Here is a 22127-nt window from a genome sequence, read left to right as displayed (position 1 = left end):
CTAACCAGGCTACCCTACGGGCTGTTGTGATCCCTCCGGATAGGTGGGATTCGAGCGGTCTATTGATGCTTAACCACTGCATGGCTTTGTTTTTGAGAGACCATGCAGTTTCGGGTGTGTCATCAGTTAGCTCTGGTACACCTGTGAGAACTATTGTGTAAGGAGTGGCTTCCGGCGGCAAGTGGGCAGGGCGTCTAGCTGCTGTGGGTTTTTTGGATGTGTTTTTAGGGGTCGTTTGAGAGGGCAGTGGTTTAGATGGAAAAGTTTCGGGCCTTTTTCCTGAGCAGGCTGTATTGCTGTCTGTGTTTGTCACTGGACCTGGGGTGTCTATCATGACTGAATCTGTGTTTACTGTTTGCTGGGTGGGTATAGTGGGAGATTTCTCTTTCTGAAGTTGGGGCGTTTTTATTACAGATTTAGGTAAAGAGGTGTTTTGTTTGTAGTTTTTCTGTGCTAGTGACGGAAGATTTGTGTGATTTGCTGTTTTCTGTATATGTACTTGTAGCTGTTTTTTAGGTGGCTGTGACGTATTATGCTGACCCTTTGTTTCTATACGGGTGTTTGAGTCTAGAATGGTGGCCGAGATGATAGTTAACTGAGCTTCGAGATTCCTGATACTGAGTTGAATGGGCTTTAGGTGTTGAAATAACAGATCTTTTATTGTAGTGAGGACTTGTGAGGTAACTCTACAAGTTTTGCATTGGTTTTCTAAATGGTATTTGGAAATTGCCTTGTGAGGTTGGTTAGTTACTGGGAGAAATGGTATGCTATGGGACGCTGTAGGGTTAGAATGGGTTGGCACCTGTTCCGGACGCGGGGCATTAGTTGGTACTTCTTCAGTGGTTACTGGGTGGGTTTTTGGAATTGCTCCTTCCCTTTCCCCTTGTTGATGCTGGTTATCGTATGGTTGGGCATCCCCCTGGGTATGACAGATAGCTAAATCAGGGGTTGTTTCCAAATCATCAAACGTAATGGAGAGATCTGACTCTGACTGTGTAACGGAAAGGTTTACTACCGACGGGACTGAGTTTGTATCTGGTGCTAACAGAGACGTTGGAAGTGAACAGTTTTGTGTATTAAGATGGATCGGGGTGGTGGCGTTTGCAATAGCGCCTAGAGAGGAGCGCTTCGCATTAGCACTCATGAGATCTAGTGATACTCTCTTTTCCATCAGAGCTATACTCTGGTTTATTGTCTCGTTGACCCGTGAGATGAATAGGTCGATAGGGCCTGTTACTTGGGCTACTTCGTGTGCATGTTTGGATTTTGGCTTAGTGGAGCTCCTTGTTTTCGGTGGCATGATGAATACCTACTTGCGAGTTCAGTGATGAAAGAGGGGTGGGCCGGACCGGTCTCTATCGGGCACTAACGGGCAACAACGGGCCCGCCCTTGGCCCGGGCTTCGCCCCGGGCTGCGACCCGCGCGCGTCCCGCGATACGCGTTACAGCCCTTGCTTATGAGGGTGTAACGGGGGGCGGGGCACTGGGAGGGGGCGCGGCACCCTCGGGAAGAGGAAACAGCTGATGTTAGCAGCGCTGTACCTCGCAGTCCCGGGGCCGAGCCTCTCGCCTCCTCTGCGGCCTCGCTGCAATTTTCTCCTTCCTCCGTGGCAGATTAGGCTTGGCAACAGGTCCGCTACTCCTGTAGCAAGTGGTAGATGAAACAGGACAACGCTGGCAAAAACCTCTCCGAGTGCAGAGACTGGACAGGGAAGAGTTCCCCAGTGTAAGGCGGCGTGCAAGGACACAGTTTTTGGGTAGTGAAGTGCAAATAAGCCTGTGTAACAATGTAATCACAGGCCTTCATTGAGCCAAGGCATGATAGTGCATTCGGTAGATAAAGTTATGAGTGGCCTACATTAGGGTAGCTAATGTATGACAATACATTGGGTCTGGCATATGACATCCCTACGTTGCTGTGACTGATGACATTGATGACACATCTATGTGCCAAAGAAAATCACTGGTCAAAAGCAGTAGCCACAACTTCACCATGCACTGATGCACAAGGACACCCGTCCACAATGCACACATACTGAGGACAGACACTCTTTGCTTCTGTTCATCTATCAAATAACAGTACAAAACCTCAGTCACATCACAATTTGGCTTACCCACTGATCACATCCAACCATCTTAAGCCCTAGTGCCCTGGTGAAGCGCGCGGTGCGGCAAAGCAAGATGGCCGCCATGTGAAGAGCTCCGCTCGCTCGAGCCGGCTTTCGGAAGAAGGGCATCTCTCCACACAGCGCTGCTCCGGAAAAATTGCAGTTTTGTGCGTCGGAAGTAGCGGGCCTACAATGGCAAGTTTTCAGACCGCCATTTGGTCTTTTTAGCAAGGTATGCTGTTTTTTTCTTCTGCTTCAGTCAGCGGCCGCCATTTTGACTCTGCATCTATGCAGCATTTTTTCTCCTCACCTAATTACAATGCCTGTTTTTTCTAGAGGGTACTCACCTTGTATTTGGAAGGAGCGTTCTTCTTTGGCACATGGAATACATTACTAGTGTTACTCTGCTCCATTTTTTGGCTCATAAATGCCTTTCATGTCTTTCAAGCTCTACCCTCTGAGGTGTATACAATTTTGGTGAGGAATTTTGATGAGCGCTATTTACATTCGACGTCATCAGTGGCGCAGCTTTTTTGGTACTATTTTTGTTGATTGCACATCTTAATAATGCTGTGGTTTTATTACTTCCTTTATTATTCTACTGGTTCTGTGGTGCATACTTCCAATACCTTTTCTCCAACGCGTTTTGCCTGCCAAGCTTTGTTGGTTATTTGACTTCCTTCGACTCTACGGTGCTCTTATACTCATTTTTTCTCAGAATATCTGCTACTCTCCTTTGGTCCTCATTTGCAATTTCTCCTGCCAGTGTTTCCACAATGGAATCTACACACTCCACTAAATCTCATGGGAATTCTGCTGGCAGTCGCAAAGATCCTACTGCCTCTACAGGCAAATGCCTCAAAAAGGACCCACCTTCTCCGTCCAAATCACCTCTGCCTATTACTCTGGAGGACATTATGGAAGAACTACGTCTCATCCGTCCCTTTATGTCAGATACTGCCGCTGCCCTTCAGAAGTTGGACGACAAGTGGTCAAACCTCGACACCAGACTTTCTGATGTAGAACACAAAATTAGTGAAGCTCAAGATGTTGCCACCAAAGTTTACTCACTCACCAAAGAGGTCAATCAGCTTAAAAAAGGTCACCGAAGATTTGGAAAACCGCAACAGGCGCAATAACCTTGGTATTCATGGCATTCCAGAAGGTTCCAAAGGGTCGGACATGATTCAATTCCTGAAAACTCAAGTTCTCCAGATCGTTGGCCTTCAAAGTCTTCGGATTTTAACATACAACAAGCTCATCGCCTGGGACCAAAGACAACATCTTCTACAACCAAGCCTAGAGGTACTATCGCTTACTTTCCATTATACTCAGACCTTCTGACAATTCTTCATGCAGATAAACAGCATAAACAGATGCTTTGGTCTGGTCATAAAGTCTTTTTCACTCAAGATGTATCTAAACCCACTGCTTCTCGTCAGAAGGAATTTCTTGACCTCAGACCAGCGTTGAGAGCCATGAATGCTCGCTATGGCTTAGTTCATCCTTGCTTCTTCAAAGTGACTTATAAAGACAGAAACTTTAGTTTTGATGATCCTGCTGACCTACAGAAGTTCATTCACACTCACAAAGGAGAGCTTATGAAACTGAGCAAACCCTGATTAATGTGTTAATGTCCTTTAGTTCTGCCTTGTTTTATTTGATTCGTATATGTAGTATGTAGTCAATTTGTGTCCAATTGCTCATCCTTCTTCATGTTTTTCAGGTATCTGTGTGTTGTGTTTTCGGCGGTTTCCTTTTGTATTTTCCTGATGTTTGTAGTGTACACTCCATTCCACTCCGCTGCTGTTTTCCCTTCGTAATATAATCACCAAATTTGCCAATGCTGCCAACACTATTTTACCAACGCATTAGTTACTTTCCTCACTTACGAATAGAACATAAGGTGGGCGGCATCTCATTTCCTTGAATCAATCATAATTTTTATTTTTTTATTTTACTTCATAGCTTTCTTTAGTTTGTTTAATTTTTTACAAAACACTTTTTCAATTTACAAATAATAACATACAAAATTATTCATTTAAGAAAACATTTACATCTCTTAAAACACTCCCTCTCTCTCATTCATACCAAAATTTAGTAAACCACTTGCATACACTAGCATACACTCTCAGTAGACATTACAACAATTAATTGACAATGTTTTTTGAGAACAATCATGCACTGTTAATACAACTTAGCCATAGATGCCTAATTGCTTATGTTTTTCAGTTCATTAGTACAAATTAAACATTTCAAATCTTATGGCATATTATCCATACGGTCTACGCGTTTCGAACTCTGTTTACTTGGGAGTTCTCATCAGGACCAAACTGTAAGATATAAAGAGGGTAGCCTTGTTTAGGTTCAGTTCGCTATCATTACAAAAACCAATTGGTAGCTCAACAGCCGCCATCCGCAGCTTACCTCGTTATTTAGTCACCTTAACTTGTGAGCTATATCAAAAAGAGAGAGACGACGCTGGACAACCTAAATCCAACAAAAAGATACTCTTTTTAGTTTGCCCACACCACATACACTTGCTCACTAGTGTTTTAAGCCTAAATTTGAACTCACCACTAATGATTGTAGACCCTGTGGATAGATAATGGGAAGGTATTGGTTTTGGGCATGTCAAAGTTTGTGCTTTCAAAAAGTTGCATGCTCAGTGGGATAATATTTCTCACCTTTTCTTATGTGGCCGGGATCCCCAGATCTTTGCAATTGTTTTTTAAAAAGAATTTGATGTCTCTGTGGGGATAATTATATTTTGTTTATTTAGTGCTGGGCAAAGGCCCATAGTATCTAGATAAAACACATGCGCCGAGTGTTTACCTTATTTAGCGAGACGCCATGCCGGGAGCCAGCTCGAGAATCTGTGGGGACAGAGTAATGCGTCTATGTTAGAGCGCAACTCTCAGTCTTGCATTGCAAACCGTATTTATCGCTTAAGCGGCCGGGCATACTGTTGACAAGTTTTACCTTCTGTTCTCCGTGGTGCCACTTTGTACGCTGGCTCCTTGGGGTCCGTGTGAGCACCAGTCAGGTTCAGATCAAGTGCGCACGCATTCCAGGAAGTGCGTGTTGATTATAAGAAAGGTTCCCACAGGTCCATTGTTTAAACAAGGCGGATTTGAGCGCCATGTTGGAAGGGGGTCAGGTTGGCGGTGCTCAATGTTTCTTCCACTGTTATAGCACATAATCATAGTTCTGACATTCTCATTTTAGATGCTTTTATATTTTGTGTATTCGGCTTCACAGTGGCATATTTTAGAAGTGGTGTGTTCACATGAGTTTTGATGAATATTGTCGTCCTAATTATAGCTTGTACATTTCAGATAATTCATTCAATCCCTCCATGGCAGAATTGAACCTCACAATTGTCATTGCTTCATATCGAGATAGTTTTGCATCCAAATCTCCGCCTCTATTGTCATTCTCCACCTTCATAATGACAGTCCAGCGTAAGTCAGTCTCAGTATGGTTTTTCAACTGCCAATGTTGAACAAGTGGAGCGTTTGGAACCTTCCTTTTAATTCTGGATCTGTGTTGTTGTATTCGAGTTTTAATTTCCTGGTTCGTTTTCCCTACATACAGTAAGTCACATGGACATGTTATTCCGTAGATAACATACCGTGACTTACAGTTGGTAAATTTTTCATGTCTCCATGAAATGGTTTTGTACTTGAACACAATTCCTTCTTCTGTTGTGGCGCAACAATTACAGCTACCACATTTGTGGTGTCCCTGAATTGGTGGAAGTCCCATCATGTTTCTTAGGTTGGCCTGTTCTTTAGAGGGAATGGCCGCTCTTATCAATTTGTTTGCTATGCTAGCCTCTTTTCGGAATGCAAACAGAGGTGCATTTGTGAATTCATCATTCAAATTTTTGATTAAGTGCCAATTGGATTTGATCACTTTTTTCAGTGTGTTGGAATTTGGGCAGTATGTGCTCACAAGCACCATGCGGTTCATCTTTTCCTTGTTTTTCTTTTCCAAGAGCGGCCATTCCCTCTGACTTACTGTATGTAGGGAAAACGAACCAGGAAATTAAAACTCGAATACAACAACACAGATCCAGAATTAAAAGGAAGGTTCCAAACGCTCCACTTGTTCAACATTGGCAGTTGAAAAACCATACTGAGACTGACTTACGCTGGACTGTCATTATGAAGGTGGAGAATGACAATAGAGGCGGAGATTTGGATGCAAAACTATCTCGATATGAAGCAATGACAATTGTGAGGTTCAATTCTGCCATGGAGGGATTGAATGAATTATCTGAAATGTACAAGCTATAATTAGGACGACAATATTCATCAAAACTCATGTGAACACACCACTTCTAAAATATGCCACTGTGAAGCCGAATACACAAAATATAAAAGCATCTAAAATGAGAATGTCAGAACTATGATTATGTGCTATAACAGTGGAAGAAACATTGAGCACCGCCAACCTGACCCCCTTCCAACATGGCGCTCAAATCCGCCTTGTTTAAACAATGGACCTGTGGGAACCTTTCTTATAATCAACACGCACTTCCTGGAATGCGTGCGCACTTGATCTGAACCTGACTGGTGCTCACACGGACCCCAAGGAGCCAGCGTACAAAGTGGCACCACGGAGAACAGAAGGTAAAACTTGTCAACAGTATGCCCGGCCGCTTAAGCGATAAATACGGTTTGCAATGCAAGACTGAGAGTTGCGCTCTAACATAGACGCATTACTCTGTCCCCACAGATTCTCGAGCTGGCTCCCGGCATGGCGTCTCGCTAAATAAGGTAAACACTCGGCGCATGTGTTTTATCTAGATACTATGGGCCTTTGCCCAGCACTAAATAAACAAAATATAATTATCCCCACAGAGACATCAAATTCTTTTTAAAAAACAATTGCAAAGATCTGGGGATCCCGGCCACATAAGAAAAGGTGAGAAATATTATCCCACTGAGCATGCAACTTTTTGAAAGCACAAACTTTGACATGCCCAAAACCAATACCTTCCCATTATCTATCCACAGGGTCTACAATCATTAGTGGTGAGTTCAAATTTAGGCTTAAAACACTAGTGAGCAAGTGTATGTGGTGTGGGCAAACTAAAAAGAGTATCTTTTTGTTGGATTTAGGTTGTCCAGCGTCGTCTCTCTCTTTTTGATATAGCTCACAAGTTAAGGTGACTAAATAACGAGGTAAGCTGCGGATGGCGGCTGTTGAGCTACCAATTGGTTTTTGTAATGATAGCGAACTGAACCTAAACAAGGCTACCCTCTTTATATCTTACAGTTTGGTCCTGATGAGAACTCCCAAGTAAACAGAGTTCGAAACGCGTAGACCGTATGGATAATATGCCATAAGATTTGAAATGTTTAATTTGTACTAATGAACTGAAAAACATAAGCAATTAGGCATCTATGGCTAAGTTGTATTAACAGTGCATGATTGTTCTCAAAAAACATTGTCAATTAATTGTTGTAATGTCTACTGAGAGTGTATGCTAGTGTATGCAAGTGGTTTACTAAATTTTGGTATGAATGAGAGAGAGGGAGTGTTTTAAGAGATGTAAATGTTTTCTTAAATGAATAATTTTGTATGTTATTATTTGTAAATTGAAAAAGTGTTTTGTAAAAAATTAAACAAACTAAAGAAAGCTATGAAGTAAAATAAAAAAATAAAAATTATGATTGATTCAAGGAAATGAGATGCCGCCCACCTTATGTTCTATTCGTAAGTGAGGAAAGTAACTAATGCGTTGGTAAAATAGTGTTGGCAGCATTGGCAAATTTGGTGATTATATTACGTTAGGCTGTGACTTGGCCTTGCTGCTTGGGAGTCCATACCCAGTGGTGTTTTTCAGTTTTCCCTTCGTGTCTTGGTAAGTTCCCTTCATTTGTTTTATTTGGTCTCCTTTATTCCTTGTTATTTTTATTTTTTATGGTATTTGGCGACTTGTCATTCATGTGGTCTCATTCTCATGCGATTGTCTTGCTCCTCACTGCCCCCCTTCCACAGTAATGTTTCTTGTTCATCTGTCCTTCTTGGCTAAAGCTATCTGGCTTCCCGCCATCTTCCTTTTGATGTTTTCTTTGGGGGTATTTTGCCCCCACCCTACTCTTCTCTGCACCTTTCCTCCTTTCCTCTCTTTTTGTTTCTTCTCCTTCTATGTTGGGTCCTCCTTTCATTTCTTCTTAGTATTTAGTTTTCTTCTTCCTTTCAATTTCCTCATTTTATCATATTCCTGCTGTAGTTCTACCTCCTTGTACTTCTTTCTCTTTGGCAACATTTTTCTTATTTCCCTCTTATTACATTCCCCTTTTTTCTCCATACTCTGCCATAATAACTTCATCTGTTTTCCGGTTCTGTTTTGGCTCTTGCAACTGTGGTGGTCACAAATATCATTTTCTTATCCCTTGGATATCTTGTTTGTTCTTTTCTTTCTAATCACTTACTCAAACTCTTTCCGTTTCCCTTTTTCCTCTCTTAACTGGTCTATTCTTTTCTTTCTATTCTCATTTTACTTTCAACTATGAGTGGTCTTCGTATAATCTCATGGAATGTTAAGGGTCTTCGAAATCCTATTAAAAAGCAGCGTGTTCTGTCTCATTTAGCTCGATTGAAATGTCAGATAGCTTTCTTGCCGGAAACGCATCTCACTACGCAAGATGTTTCTTCACTGCGTAAACAATGGGTAGGAGAAGCCTTTTGCTCCTCCACAGCTAACAACAAAAATGGTTTTGTCATTCTATTTCATAAATCGTTGACTGTTCAGGTACTAAATGAATTCCATGACTCTAATGGTAGATGGTTGTTTCTTGATAGTGTTGTTAACAATGTTCATCTTTCCTTTTGTAATGTATATGGCCCTAATGGCATTGATTTAACATTCTGGAACAACCTTTCCACACTTCTCTCTTCTCATGTGGCTGAGGACTTTATTGTGGGTGGTAATTGTAACCAACTTATGGATCTTTTTCTGGATCGGAAATCACAAACACGATATGTTCCCAACAAAATGCAAAAATCATTTCACAAATCCATTTCCTCTAGAGGCCTTATAGATTCATGGAGAATGTCCCATCTCGATTCCCTTGAGTTTTCCTTTTTTCCCCAGTGGATGCATCACATTCCCGTATTGATTACATTTTTCTTTCACACCATGCTTTTCAGTTTATGACTAATTCTGAAATAGGGTCTATTCTTATTTCAGACCACGCTCCCGTCATCTTAGATATGGACCTCCCTTCACCCATTTCTGCCTCTCGTCGATGGCGTTTCAACAACTCACTACTTCTTGACCCTCAGTTTACTGATCATTTTACACTCTTTATGGATGAATTTTTTCTCAACAATCTTAACACTGTCTCTGACTTTCATTTTATCAGGGACTCCTTTAAGGCCGCTGCTAGAGGCTGCATTATAGATTTTGTATCCCGAAAGAAGAAGAAGGCCCTCAGCCAATCATCTCAAATTCTCCAAAAATTAAGGATCTTGAACACCTTTATTTTACCACTACTTCCGCTGACACACTTTCCTCTCTCATCAAAGCAAAAATGCTATTTAATAAACATTCCTGTGACTCCACCTCTAATCAACTTCTTAAATTTAACGCTAAAATGTACGGTGAACGTAATAAAGCAGGCAAATCGCTTGCAAACTATTTTAAGATTAAAAAGGAAAAATCCAAGATTGTTGCCATTAAAGATTCTCAGGGAGTTTCTCAGTCCAGGGACGCTAAAATTCTCAATTGTTTTGTTCAATACTATTCTTCCCTCTACACTCCAGAATGCAACCCCTCTCCTGAGCAAATTGATTCTTTTTTTCAATCTATTCCTAAATCTCCCGACAAATCTGTAGATCTCTCCTCCCTTGATGTTCCCATTTCAGAGAAGGAAATGATCGCTGCCATTACTCTTCTTCCCAAGGATAAAACTCCCGGTCCGGATGGCTTTACGGTGCGCTTTTACCTTCATTTTAAGACTGTCTTAGTACCACACACTCTACTTAAACATTTCCTTGCCGCAGGCGAATCTAGAGGCTCTTTTACTCAGGTAATGCTTTGTCTACTTCCTAAAAAAGATAAAGATCCTTGCTTCTGCAAGAATTACCGGCCCATTTCTCTCATCAACACAGATTGCAAAATATATGCAAAAATTTTAGCCATTTGTATTAATAAAGTAACCCTGAGCTATTTAATATATATCAATCTGGTTTTGTCAAGGGTAGGTCTATCACTGATAATTCAAGAACTATTCTTAATATTATACATCTTGCTACAAAAATGAACTCCCCCGTCGCAGCTATTACACTTGATACTGAAAAAGCCTTTGATCGAGTTACTTGGGATTTTATGTTTGGAGCGCTCAGAAGGCATGGTTTCAGTCCCCCCATTTTAAAGTATATTCCATTATTATATTATGCCCCTCTGACTTCTATTTGGGTTAATGGAGCCCAATCAAGATACTTTTCCCTTCATAGAGGAACCAGGCAAGGTTGTCCTCTTTCCCCCCTCCTTTTTATTCTGGCTCTTGAGACCTTTTTGGAAACAATAAGACATTCATCTTCCTACTCCGGCTTTGTATATCAGAATGTTGGAATCAAGTTTACTGCTTATGCGGATGTCATTTTACTTTATATTTCCAATCCTGCCATTTCTCTCCCTACACTTTTCTCTTTGCTCTTTACTCTTAATAAGTTTTGTCTCTCTCATATGTTTGAAGGATCTGGTTTTGCATGGACTCCTGGGCATGTCAAGTGTTTAGGTATTTTGTATGCCAATACCATTGGAGAAACCATTAAAATGAATCATAAAGATATACTTAAAACAATTTCTTCACTTACCGATCGTTGGTCTCCCCTCTTTTTATCCTGGTGGGGAAGACTTGCTACTGTCAAAATGATGCTACTTGCTATTGTCAATTTGTATCTTTCTATGCTTCCTATTTCTCTTCCACATTACTTTTTTAAAACTATTAATCGCCTTCTAACAAACTTTTTATGGAATAACCGCAAATCTAGGATTTCTCGCTGTCGCCTCCAACAACCCATAGATTTGGGAGGGGTCAACTTTCCCAATATTTCTTGTTTTCATTCGGCCTTTACACTAAAACAAATTTGGCCTTTCCTTACTGATTTATCTCCTCCTCCCTTGACTGCCTGGAGCTCAATAGAACTCGCGCAACTTACTCCCTTCTCTTTCCTTACTGCCACTCGCTTATCCCAACCTCCAAAGAGATTCATTACCCCCGTATTTAAGCACTCTAAGGCATTAGCGCTTTCATTATTTCGCTCCTCTTTCTCATTCTCTCAGCTTCACTTGTCGACTCCGATCTGGTACAATAAATTCCACAAGATCAATAACAGAGCACTTTTTTGGAAAGAATGGATTGATAAAGCATCATTACTTACGACCACCTTCTCAAATATAACTCTTTAAGAACTTTTCAAGACTTACGTGAATCCTTTGACCTTTCCAACACACACTTAACCAAATTTCTTTCAGTTTCTCACACTCTATCTTCTCTAATTTCTCTGACCAATTCCCCTCCCACTGATGAACCCCCTCTCATGCTTCCGCTAGATTTTACGATTCCTTTTAGAGCCTCTGCCATTTATAAACTGCTATCTCGCCCACTACTGAGAGACTCAAATCTAAACTCGAACTTCTACGGGAGGCAAACCTAACCCAAGAATTTTCCTTACAAGTCTGGGACGCCATCTGGTCTAAAATACATACGGTTTCCCGTTCGGCCAGCACCACAAAGACTTTTTTTTTTTTTTATAATGGGCTCTTTTTTACCCCTTCTGAACTATATAAATTCAAATTACTTGACTCAAAACAGTGTTGGTCTAGTTCGTACGACAACGGTGATTTTCTCCATATGTTTTTTCAGTGCCCTTTGATTAAATCACTTTGGTCTCGTATTTGGTCTACACTTAATGACATTTTATCTACTAATGTTCCCTTTGAGATTGTACATATTTTTGGGGTGGGTCCTCCCCCATATGGAATGTTAATTGTAATGTACGTAAATTTATTGATCTTTTCATAGCTATTTCGTTTCAGGTCATTACAACTAACTGGAAAGACACTTCAAAGATTACATATAATGCTTGGTGGAATTTGCTATGTAGTCACCACAGACTCAATTGCTTTTGCCACCACTGTACCTTTATTAATCAAGAAAGATTTGTTGTGGTTACCTCTGACAGACTCTCTAGACATGCACCCTGAATGGTTTAATTATCTTCCAGTTTTTTCCATAATGTTATATGGTATTAATAAGTAATGATTCTTATTTTCTAGGTAGCCCCCCTTTCTTTTTCTTCTTTTCTTTTTCTTTTTCTTCTTCTCTTTTTCTTTTTTTCTTTTTCTTTCTTTCTTTCTTTATCTCCCCCCTACCTAATGACAAAATACGTTTAAGTTCTGTTTCTCAGTACAGTTCATATACCCCCGAGGGGTTGAAGTTTATATTGTTCTTATTTTATCTGCTTTTCTACTCTCCTTTAGTATCATTTTACTTCTGTAATGATTGTTTACATTGTATACTTCTATTTAATAAAGATTTCTAAACAAAAAAAGCCCTAGTGCCCAAACAATCTCACAGTAGCCTGGTTCTACAATATTACATTTAAATTCCAGAGTCTAACCATCCCAGTCATGTTGCCATGTGCACAATTGCCAAATGCTAATCAGTCAATGCATCACTGCAATCATCACCACCTACTATAGTGTAGTTCCTATCTTCCCAATAGGCTGTGCGCATTGGAATAATACCTACAGCAGTAAAGGCCTAGGCCAGACGTTAACTAGGTCTACTACTGTCGATACTAGACTTAAGTTTTGGGTTTGCCAGCATAGCTCAGAGTTCGCTAGAAACTTTCTCGAATGTTCAGGAAAGAATTAACTCCCCTGATTAGACAAGAAGGGATTTAGTTTCTGACAACCATAGAACATGACAACTTTGCTCTCCCCTAATCAAGAGTGTATCTCCAGAGTCGTGTGAGCACAAGGCAATTATTTTACTCAGTCAGTACGTGCATTCTTAGTCTCATCAGATTGTAGAGAAAAGGAAGAGACGGGCGTGTTCAATAAAAAGGTGTTATTTATTGATCAGTCTCTTTTCTCGTACAAGAGAAATGGATCGATATTATTGCAATACTTATAGTTAAGTAAAGTGCATACATTAAAAGCAATAGTATAAAATAATACTGTAAAAACATTGATATGGTTTCTGAGCCATATGATGTTTAAAATGATTAAAATATATTTACATACACATATACATTTGACTAAACGTACTCAACTGGTGTTTCTAAATACGCCTACCCCAAGTACCTGACCTAAGTCTAATGCGTGGGCGGGAATAGAAAGTTACAGTTTAAGTTAAGTTTGTTTTTGCCAAGTGAATAACTAAAGAATTCTCTGTGAGGGGTTATTCAGTTCTGTACCTGGAAGTTAGGATGAATGAGGAATGGTATCTCTTTCTCTGGTCTCGATATTCCAGGCTGCCTGCAAGGGCTGCCCGAAAGCGCCGGTGCTGGGTCTCTCGGTAGGAGATAGCAGCGCGTCTCTCAGCGCGTCAGGAAGGCGGGGCTGCTGCCAGCGGGGTCTGCTCTGCTTCTGGGCTTCGGCAAGTATGGCTGCTCCGTCTCGTCACCACGCGTGTGTTTGCATAGGGCAAGATCGGCAATATTTATACCTTAAAGGTGCCGAGATTGACGTAAGGATGGACATAGATACGTCAATAAAGATGTCATACGACTTGCTCGTTAGCACACTCTTTTACTGAAGTTCTCTGTGAAATCAAAACAATGGCCGCACGGATTTTCCAGGTTGTCATAGGTTTGATTTGTTATGAGAACGTCGTATGCCTTATCAGGGGCTGGAGGAATGTCGCTTGTCTAATTAGATCTCAAGCGTTATGACCTAATCAGATAACACGTTCCTGTGCCGTAGTGTGACTGCGTCAGATAACGGTATCTGCATCATGGGGGCTTTTCTTGCCTCATGGGCTGACTGTTAGTTAACTTGATAGTTAGTTTAACCAGAATAGGGTCAGGAATAGGGGGATCGATTCAGAACCTATAGGAATACATGACACCCACTCCACGCTAACTATGGTCATATTTACTAATCTATGCATAGTATAACATAGTACAACATACTATAGAGTATAGTGTATACCTCACCACCCCAAAATACATTAATGCATTTTGAAATTTTCAAATATACTGAAAAATTGCAGTCATATATATTGTATGCACTTAAGCTATGAATTAAACGCTAAAGTAAACACGCATTTGTAGACATTATTGCTTAATTGGTATATGAGAAATACACATGAAATGGCTCTTAATATGGCTATACAGAAAGAAAGTTACGAGACCATTTCATCACATAATAAAATATTTGTGAACATACCAGCGGGCAACTAAAGTTTATAAAGTATCTAAAAATAGAAATCTTAGTTCTCTAGGAATAGTTTCTTACTTTAAGCAGAAGATAAGCGTCCCGAAAATTTTGTAAAAAATAATTTGGGGCTGCTAAAAAATTGTTGTCCGTGAACTGGTGGGAAAAATTGTTCATGTGACTTTATTTTTAAAGTTGAAGGCCGAATTCAGGGAACGCCGTGTGCGAGCTTGCTCAAAAGTCTCTATTTCTGTTCTGGAGAGAACATCATATCATTAAGGCTTTCGAAAAAACTGTCAACAGCTTCATGGGAAAGTTCCACTAAGTCGGAAATAGGTGTAACCATGCATTCGTGCGCATGATTGTCTCCATTGACATTCTGATTCGCATTGCTGACAGAAGGTCGTACCTGATCGATGCTGCTTTCATCTTGAACTTCACTACTCTTCAATCGTAGTGGTGAAGATTCCACGAATGCCGTCATCAGGATTGGCAGCCTTTGAGGGCAGCACAAAGAGTGAACCTTGGTAGGAACCAACAATGTATCTGCATCCACTGGCGCATCCGATTGTAGCGTCAGACAGGTGTCTAACACGCATTCTTCTCCGCATAGCAGACACCTCAATACAGGTAAAACACATCTTTGCCACATTGGTCGAAATGATAGAAACCAAGTCATGTTCAGGTCTCTAAGCCGGGAGAGTCCCAGGATTTTTGATATCCGGTCCCGGTATCCAATGGCTAGGATTGTTTCTTCCATTGTCGCGAGAGTTTGATCTGTGACATGGGTTGCCATAACGAAAATTAAGGACTAAGAATAGGATTCCTGCAATTAGTCCCAGGATCAGGGGAAGTCCGCCAAAAATCGAATGGACGAAATCTGGAAAAATACCCAGTATGGCTTTGAATGGTGTTAATGCCATCGAAAATACTGTCTTAAATACCTTTGAGACCCCAGTGGTATCAGAAATATTTAAGATTTCGCTCAGGATTTCCGCAAAATGTACGGGGGAATTAGTCGATAATAATGTATGTATCTCTGCAGTCGTCCTTGCGACTTGTAGATCATACGTTTCTTTTGATGACGTGAGCCTTGTAGGCGTCTGAAGAAGCACTGTTTTCATTCTGCTTAAAGTATCTATTCGAATAGAAGTAATTTTCAAACTGGGCCATGCCCTTGCCTCCCTGTCTGGAAAGGAGCTGGGGAACAAAGAACGTCCACAGCACTTGACCATCGCAGTCGTAGTGACTAGATAAGGAGTCCCGGGCATAAGACTACAGCATCTGCGGTCTACAATAAGAATGTAACTCCCATTATAGAGTCTTTGAAAGAATGGTTCTATTTCTGTTGCAGGTGCGCCTTGCTGGTGACATGAAAGGTTGTATGAATTCCCTTCACAGGCTCCATGCAAACTAATTCCGTTACACAGAAGCGTGCCGCTTAGTGACATCGCACAATTGTTGCCACTAAGAAACACTTTCTGTCCTTTATTACTGACACATGCATGTGAATAGGGCAGGTTCCAAGTTGTTTTAAGGTACCCCTTCCCCAATTTCTCGTACATGCCAGCCTGTATATATTTTTGGCAGTATTGAAACCTGAAGGTTGAGATTGGAATATTTATGATTCCGTGGATTATCCATTCACTGACAGGTCGTTCTGACATTGTCATTTGTAATCTTTCTAGTTTTTCAATGCTCAAGATTGTATAATCAGCACCCTTTTGCGCCATACCGGTTTGTCTATCAGTAAGGTTAAAGATTTGGAATAGTGACGTTGTGTTGATTAAACGCCAAGGCACATAGCCTGAACGCAGATTTTGTAACGTCCAGCCAAGCTGTACAATAGAACGCAATTGTGACTGACCATGTTGTAATAACAGTAAGTCTTGCGATAATATATCGATTGCTGAAGACACAATGCTGTCCAATGAAAAAATTCTGGAGGACAGAGTCATTAACCCATTGTCCACTACAGAAAGTGATTTTTCCAAATTAATACGGTCAATTTCCCGTATTCTTTCTGCTGTTTCAATTTGATTAACCTTCCAGGCCTCATTGTATGCTGCATATACAGAGGCTGCTATGAAACGCTTTTGACGCTGTTTGCGTGGTCCCATTATGAAATCACGCAAGTCAGCACCATCAGTAAGTAAAGTTAGGTGTTGCTTAATTTCAGGCAGTGTGGAAGTTTGTAGCCACTGAAGGCATAATTTGCCCACACTGTAGGTTGTTATTATCCCTGGGTGATGTCTTTGGGGATATCTAGGGTCTGGCCTGGTCATTTTGAACCCCTGTGTTTTATTCAGGAATCTGTCTTGACAGTTATTTGTATCTGTGGGCCAGATTAACCACTGTTTCCAATTTGGATGTGTTCTGTTTTGGTTTAATATATGGTTTACGTCTATCTCTTCATCTGTATCAGAGCTATTGCTAAACATTGTTGGCTTTGGAATAGACGGTTTATTTAAATCTTTGATTTTGGCTAGGCCAAGACAGGTGGTTTGTTGAACAGTGTCATTTAAAAATATCATTTGTTCTGGGATCATGCAAGCTCTAAACAAAGCTTCTAAACCCTGTACTTGCCATTCTTTTGTACCCCAAACACTTTTCAAATCAACATTTTTGTCCCAATAATCAAATCCAAAAGTATTCATTTCTTCGAAGAATGAATCTGAATATATCAACTTTGTGTTGGTTATCATGGTTTTCATCCCTGTCTTGTTTGACAATTTAAAATAGAATGTTTCAGCATTACTTGTGTTAAAACCTGAAAAATATGAATATTTGTCGTAAACGGTTCTTGAGCTCCCTTTTGGAGGTGTTGCACAATGTTCCCATTGATTATAATTTAAAACATTTCTAGGTTGTGCAGATTTATGTAAAAAATGGTTACCATAGTGGTTATAGCAATACATACTATCATAATTTGTAGAACCTTGCAAATAATCATGTTTTGTAAATTTAGCAGACATTACTAAGTCAGACATCATGTTATTAATGCTTTCGAAGTCCCAATCATCAGCAAATGAGTTTGGTTTCGCAAAGTCACTCAAGGAGATCTTGATTTGGTGTGGATATTTCAGGATCTCGACCGGACCATAAATTTCATAGTCAGTGTTGTCCCAGGCTACCCCACCAGGTATAGGATTGGCTGTGAAGTTGGCTGAAGAAATTTCTCTTTTCTCGACGTGTGAAGATGTGTGTGGTTTGAGGATCAAGTTGATGTTCTGACTTGCTGTGTCCATTTTAGCATATTTTCCCTCAATGAAGCGTCCCAAAGTTAATACCATGATGAGCCAAAGTATGAGGATAAATGCACCAAAACCCACCCAAAATTCAATCCATGGAGAAATCAGATATGTTTCTTTCAGTTGGTTCAAAAGTTCATTAGCTTTTTCTTTAAAGGATTTTGATGATGGCTGTGTCTTTGATTCACTGAGGCTTTCAGAGGAATCATCGAAGTTGATGAAGTAGCCGGATGCAGTTCTGTCAATTGTTCCAATTGGTTCAGGATTTCTGTTTCTTGCATTTTCACTTGGTACTTCATTATAGATTGGTGTGTCTCTGCTAAATGTTTTTATTTGGGTTTTCAGAGGTCTTAGTTCTATTGCATTGTTGCATAGTCCTTGTTGTTCTTCTGTAGGCGTTTCGAATGTGATGAGCCTCTTCGTTAGGACCTCTGTACTGGTAGCAAACCTTGGTGTTCTGCTACTTATTGGGAGTCCACTTGGCCTACTGTTTGTTATCGGCCACATGTTGTGGTTTTACCAGGTCGATGGAAACAACTCGGTTCTCCTTTTTACCAGCAAGTGGCGGTAGTACAACTGATCTTGTCCCGTTGACAGACAAGACAGGAACTGCTTTTCTGTAAGAAGGCCCAAATTCCTTCTTTACCGCGATCTTCTCCCTGACTAGATCCCCGACTTTTGGAATCCAGACAGGTCTTGCTGGGACAGATGATGATTCTTCAGTGGTTGTTGGCTGTTGTTTCAACTGTATGTTGCTCAGGTCTTTTCTTGTTTTGTTTAAGTCCTGCAAAATAGCCAAACGGTCTTTGACATCAAAGCTTTTTTCTTTAACCACTGAAGTCTGACTGTCGAGGTCAGAGATAATCATTCTAGTTCCAAATAATAATTCGTACGGACTGAATCCCTTCAGAGAATTTCTTGGCAAGTTATTTAGACTACGTTGGACACTTATTAGATGTTTGACCCACCCAGCTCCCGAACCTAATATCCTTTCCATTATAGATTGCTTTCTGCCTTGGTTTTTTCTTTACACCATCCCGTACCCTCAGGAAGGAAGTGAGAAGATTCCCGCTGGGCTGTGCTCATTTGGCCATGTTTCCCCCCCGGCCGGAGGGCTTGAGTGAAAACAATGGTCGAACGTAGCATGCTCTTAGCGTATATGCCATTTAGACTCGCAAATCTTTGTAAAACAGTCCGGACGTCAGCCGAGTGCTGAGGATCGACATTATAAGTGGAAACTAGCCTGTGTATGTTAATCGCAAGCCCTGCTTTTTATTGGTCATATTATCTGCCTTGATACGACGAGGTATTAAACTGTTTCTCTCCCCACTGCGATCTCTGTTGCAGTTTGGGCAGTTTTTTACAAACATGGTGTGATGCAGGCTCATGCCTGGCCACCAGTACCGTGATTATAATTCTTCCAGAGAATCTTTCAGTTTGAGGTGTCCAAGACCCTCACCCATGTGTGCGTCTGCGATTAACAAGCTTCTCCTGTCCATGTTTGGAATCACTCTATCCCCCACTCCAGGGATTCGAGCAAAAGGGACGGAGTTTGCATCGATTATGTATGTATAATTGAGTGGATAGTTGATCGGTAACGCTGAGCAGTCGCCTTTTGATGACGTTTTCACTGCCAGCACTGTTTCACCGTCAATGTATTTTAATGTACGCTTTTTTCGAACTACGGGAGCCGTTTTAGTTGCTGCCGCTGTGGCTGTTTCAGCCAATTAATTCCCTGCAACGTGAACGCCATCACGCTGATGACTCAGTGAGTGTGTCACGTGAGTCCTTGGTAGTTCTTTTTGTAAAAGAGCTATTTGTTCCCAGAGCAATTTCTGCTTTATTGGTGCATCTGTGTCATCTTTGTAACCGTTCTGAATCCATGTCTGCAAATCCTTGTTATATGATTTAACGCAGTAATATGAATCTGACACTATAAGTGTCGGGAATTCGCGATCCGCATTATCTAGCGCCATTTTCAATGCTATTATTTCAGTTTGTTGTTCTGAATTAGTTTCAACTGAGTGTGTTTTTGTTAATAGAGGTCTTAGTTTACCTCCGCTCCACACTTCTTTTGTAATCTCACATGTGGGGTTGTATGCTTGTTCTCCCCAAACGGAGGGTTGAGCATGTCCGTCTGTATAGATTACACAGGCGTAATGTCGTAGAGGCAGAATGTCGATTGGCAGAGGATACGTCTTTTCATATTTTAGATTTTTTAATTCTTCTAGTTCTGGATCAAAGTAGTAGTATACTTTGTCCGTTGTGATTGAATTCATCCATTGTATCCATTCCGGATTCAATGTTGTTGTTGGTAAATTACACGGTGTTGTTAGTGCCTCAAAGGCTGATTCTGCTGTTCTGACTGTGATATGTCTACCGTCAGCTATGTCTTTTTCTCTAGCTATTGCGGTTTGAACTGCACGAATTATTTTTTCTGTATTACTGAATTTCTGTTCAGCTTCTGTGTACAAGTGTGATTTGAATGCAATTGGTACCTTTTCTCCCTCATTAGAGGTCAGGTATGTGAATCCGCATCTCCCTGGGATGACTCGAATCACAAGATTGCGTGTGTTATCACGTGTTTCTAATTTTGTTTTAATTAGCATGTCTGTTTGTAAGGATCTCAAAATTTCTGTGTGTGTTTGAGTCCAATTGGATCTTTTAAAGTCTGGTTTAATTAGATCATAAAGGGGTTTGACCCTTTCTGCGTAATTTGCAATGTATGTTCTTCCGAAATTTAGGAAGCCTAGAATTGACTGTAGGTTTTTTAGTGTTTTAGGAGCTTGGATTACGGCACATTTCTCTAGGAAATTGTCTGCCAGGCTTTTACCTTCACTTTATAACTCATATCCTAAGAATAGGACTGTCAGATGGGCAATTCTGGATTTTTTAAAGTTGAATTTGTAACCCTCTGCTGCGAACCCAAGTATTATGGTGTTCACTCTTTTCAAGTGAGTATCCAAGTCATCGTCTGTTAAGTAAATGTCATCGACATAAGATAATGCTTCATCATCATATAGCTGTAGTAATTCTGTTACTCTCGCTGAGAATACCCCCGGGCTGTTCTTGTACCCCTGGGCTAACCGACAGAATTGTTTTTGAGTGCCATTTACTGAGAATGCAGTTAAATATCTGCTCTCTGGTGCTTTGTTTTGACAAAAGAATCCATTGGAGATGTCCAAGGTTGTTTTGTATTTTTTGCGCACTATGTTATTCATTAGTGCAGCACTGTGTGAGTTTTGCACTGCAAAGGTTTTGCAACATGTGTTAAGGTGTCGGTAATCCAAAACTAGACGATATGAATTGTCTGGTTTGGAGACCGGAAACAAAGGGTTGTTCATTTGTGAGGTGCAAGTTTCAATCACCCCCTGGTATTCTAGCTGATCTAGTATTTCATTTACCTGTTTTTTAGCTTCTTGCTTAATTGGGTACTGCCTTTGTGCAGTAGGTTGTGATTTTAACTGGATTTTGTGAGGAGGAGAGTCCTCATCCCATCCTACATGATTGTTATATAAAGCAGGTGCTAAGGCCACTGCCCACTTTCTAGCAAGTGTGTATTTTTTATGAATCGGGATTTGATTCGAGAAGGCAGGCATAATTACTTCTTCGCCATGAGGGCACTCCCTGACAAACTCTGGTGGCCAGTCTTTTTCAGCTAGAAGGATATCATAGCCCTTGGAGAGGTTATCCCAAAATAGTCCCCTTATTTTCCTAGTCTTATCTCCCTCTAAACGTAATGTTATCTCGTATATCTTGTGGGGTTTGCTAACTCTGGTGTCTGCAGTTTCCACTTGAAGATATTCATTCGTGTCCACTGTCTCCAGATGATTCATAAGGACTTTGCGAGCTATGCTCACTTCTGCTGCGCTGTCTAGCATTGTCTGAGCCCACTCTCCGTTTTTCAGTTGTGTCCTCAGTATTCTCGGCATTGTTAACTACCTTGATACTGGCTACCTTCTTTTTTGGAAATTGTAATTTCTTTTTTTGTTGAGCAGGTTCCTTGTCTTTGGACTTGGCGTGCTCTTCTCTTTGTTCTGATCGTCCTCTTCTTTCCGATTTCTGCGAGGAAGTCTGAAAAGATTGAGAGGGACGTGTATCAATGTCTTGATATCTATCAGGTTTTTTAATATTATCCCTATTTCTAAGGTTATATCTTTTCCCAGAGGGGTCACTCTGGGGTGACCTGTGTCTCTGGTTCGGAGATTTCTCCCTTCGCCTAGGAGACCTTCCTCGGGACTGGAATTTCTTTTCTTTTGGATTGGATTGTTTGTTTCCATCCCAGTTCTTTTTTGGTGAATTATTATTAAAAAATATTTTTTCTGGACTTTCAGTCAGTTGCGGTTTTACTGGAATTCC

This window comes from Lissotriton helveticus, chromosome 2_1, assembly GCF_964261635.1.
Source record: "Lissotriton helveticus chromosome 2_1, aLisHel1.1, whole genome shotgun sequence".
Taxonomy (NCBI): Eukaryota; Metazoa; Chordata; class Amphibia; order Caudata; family Salamandridae; genus Lissotriton; species Lissotriton helveticus.
This window is presented reverse-complemented; position numbering follows the sequence as displayed.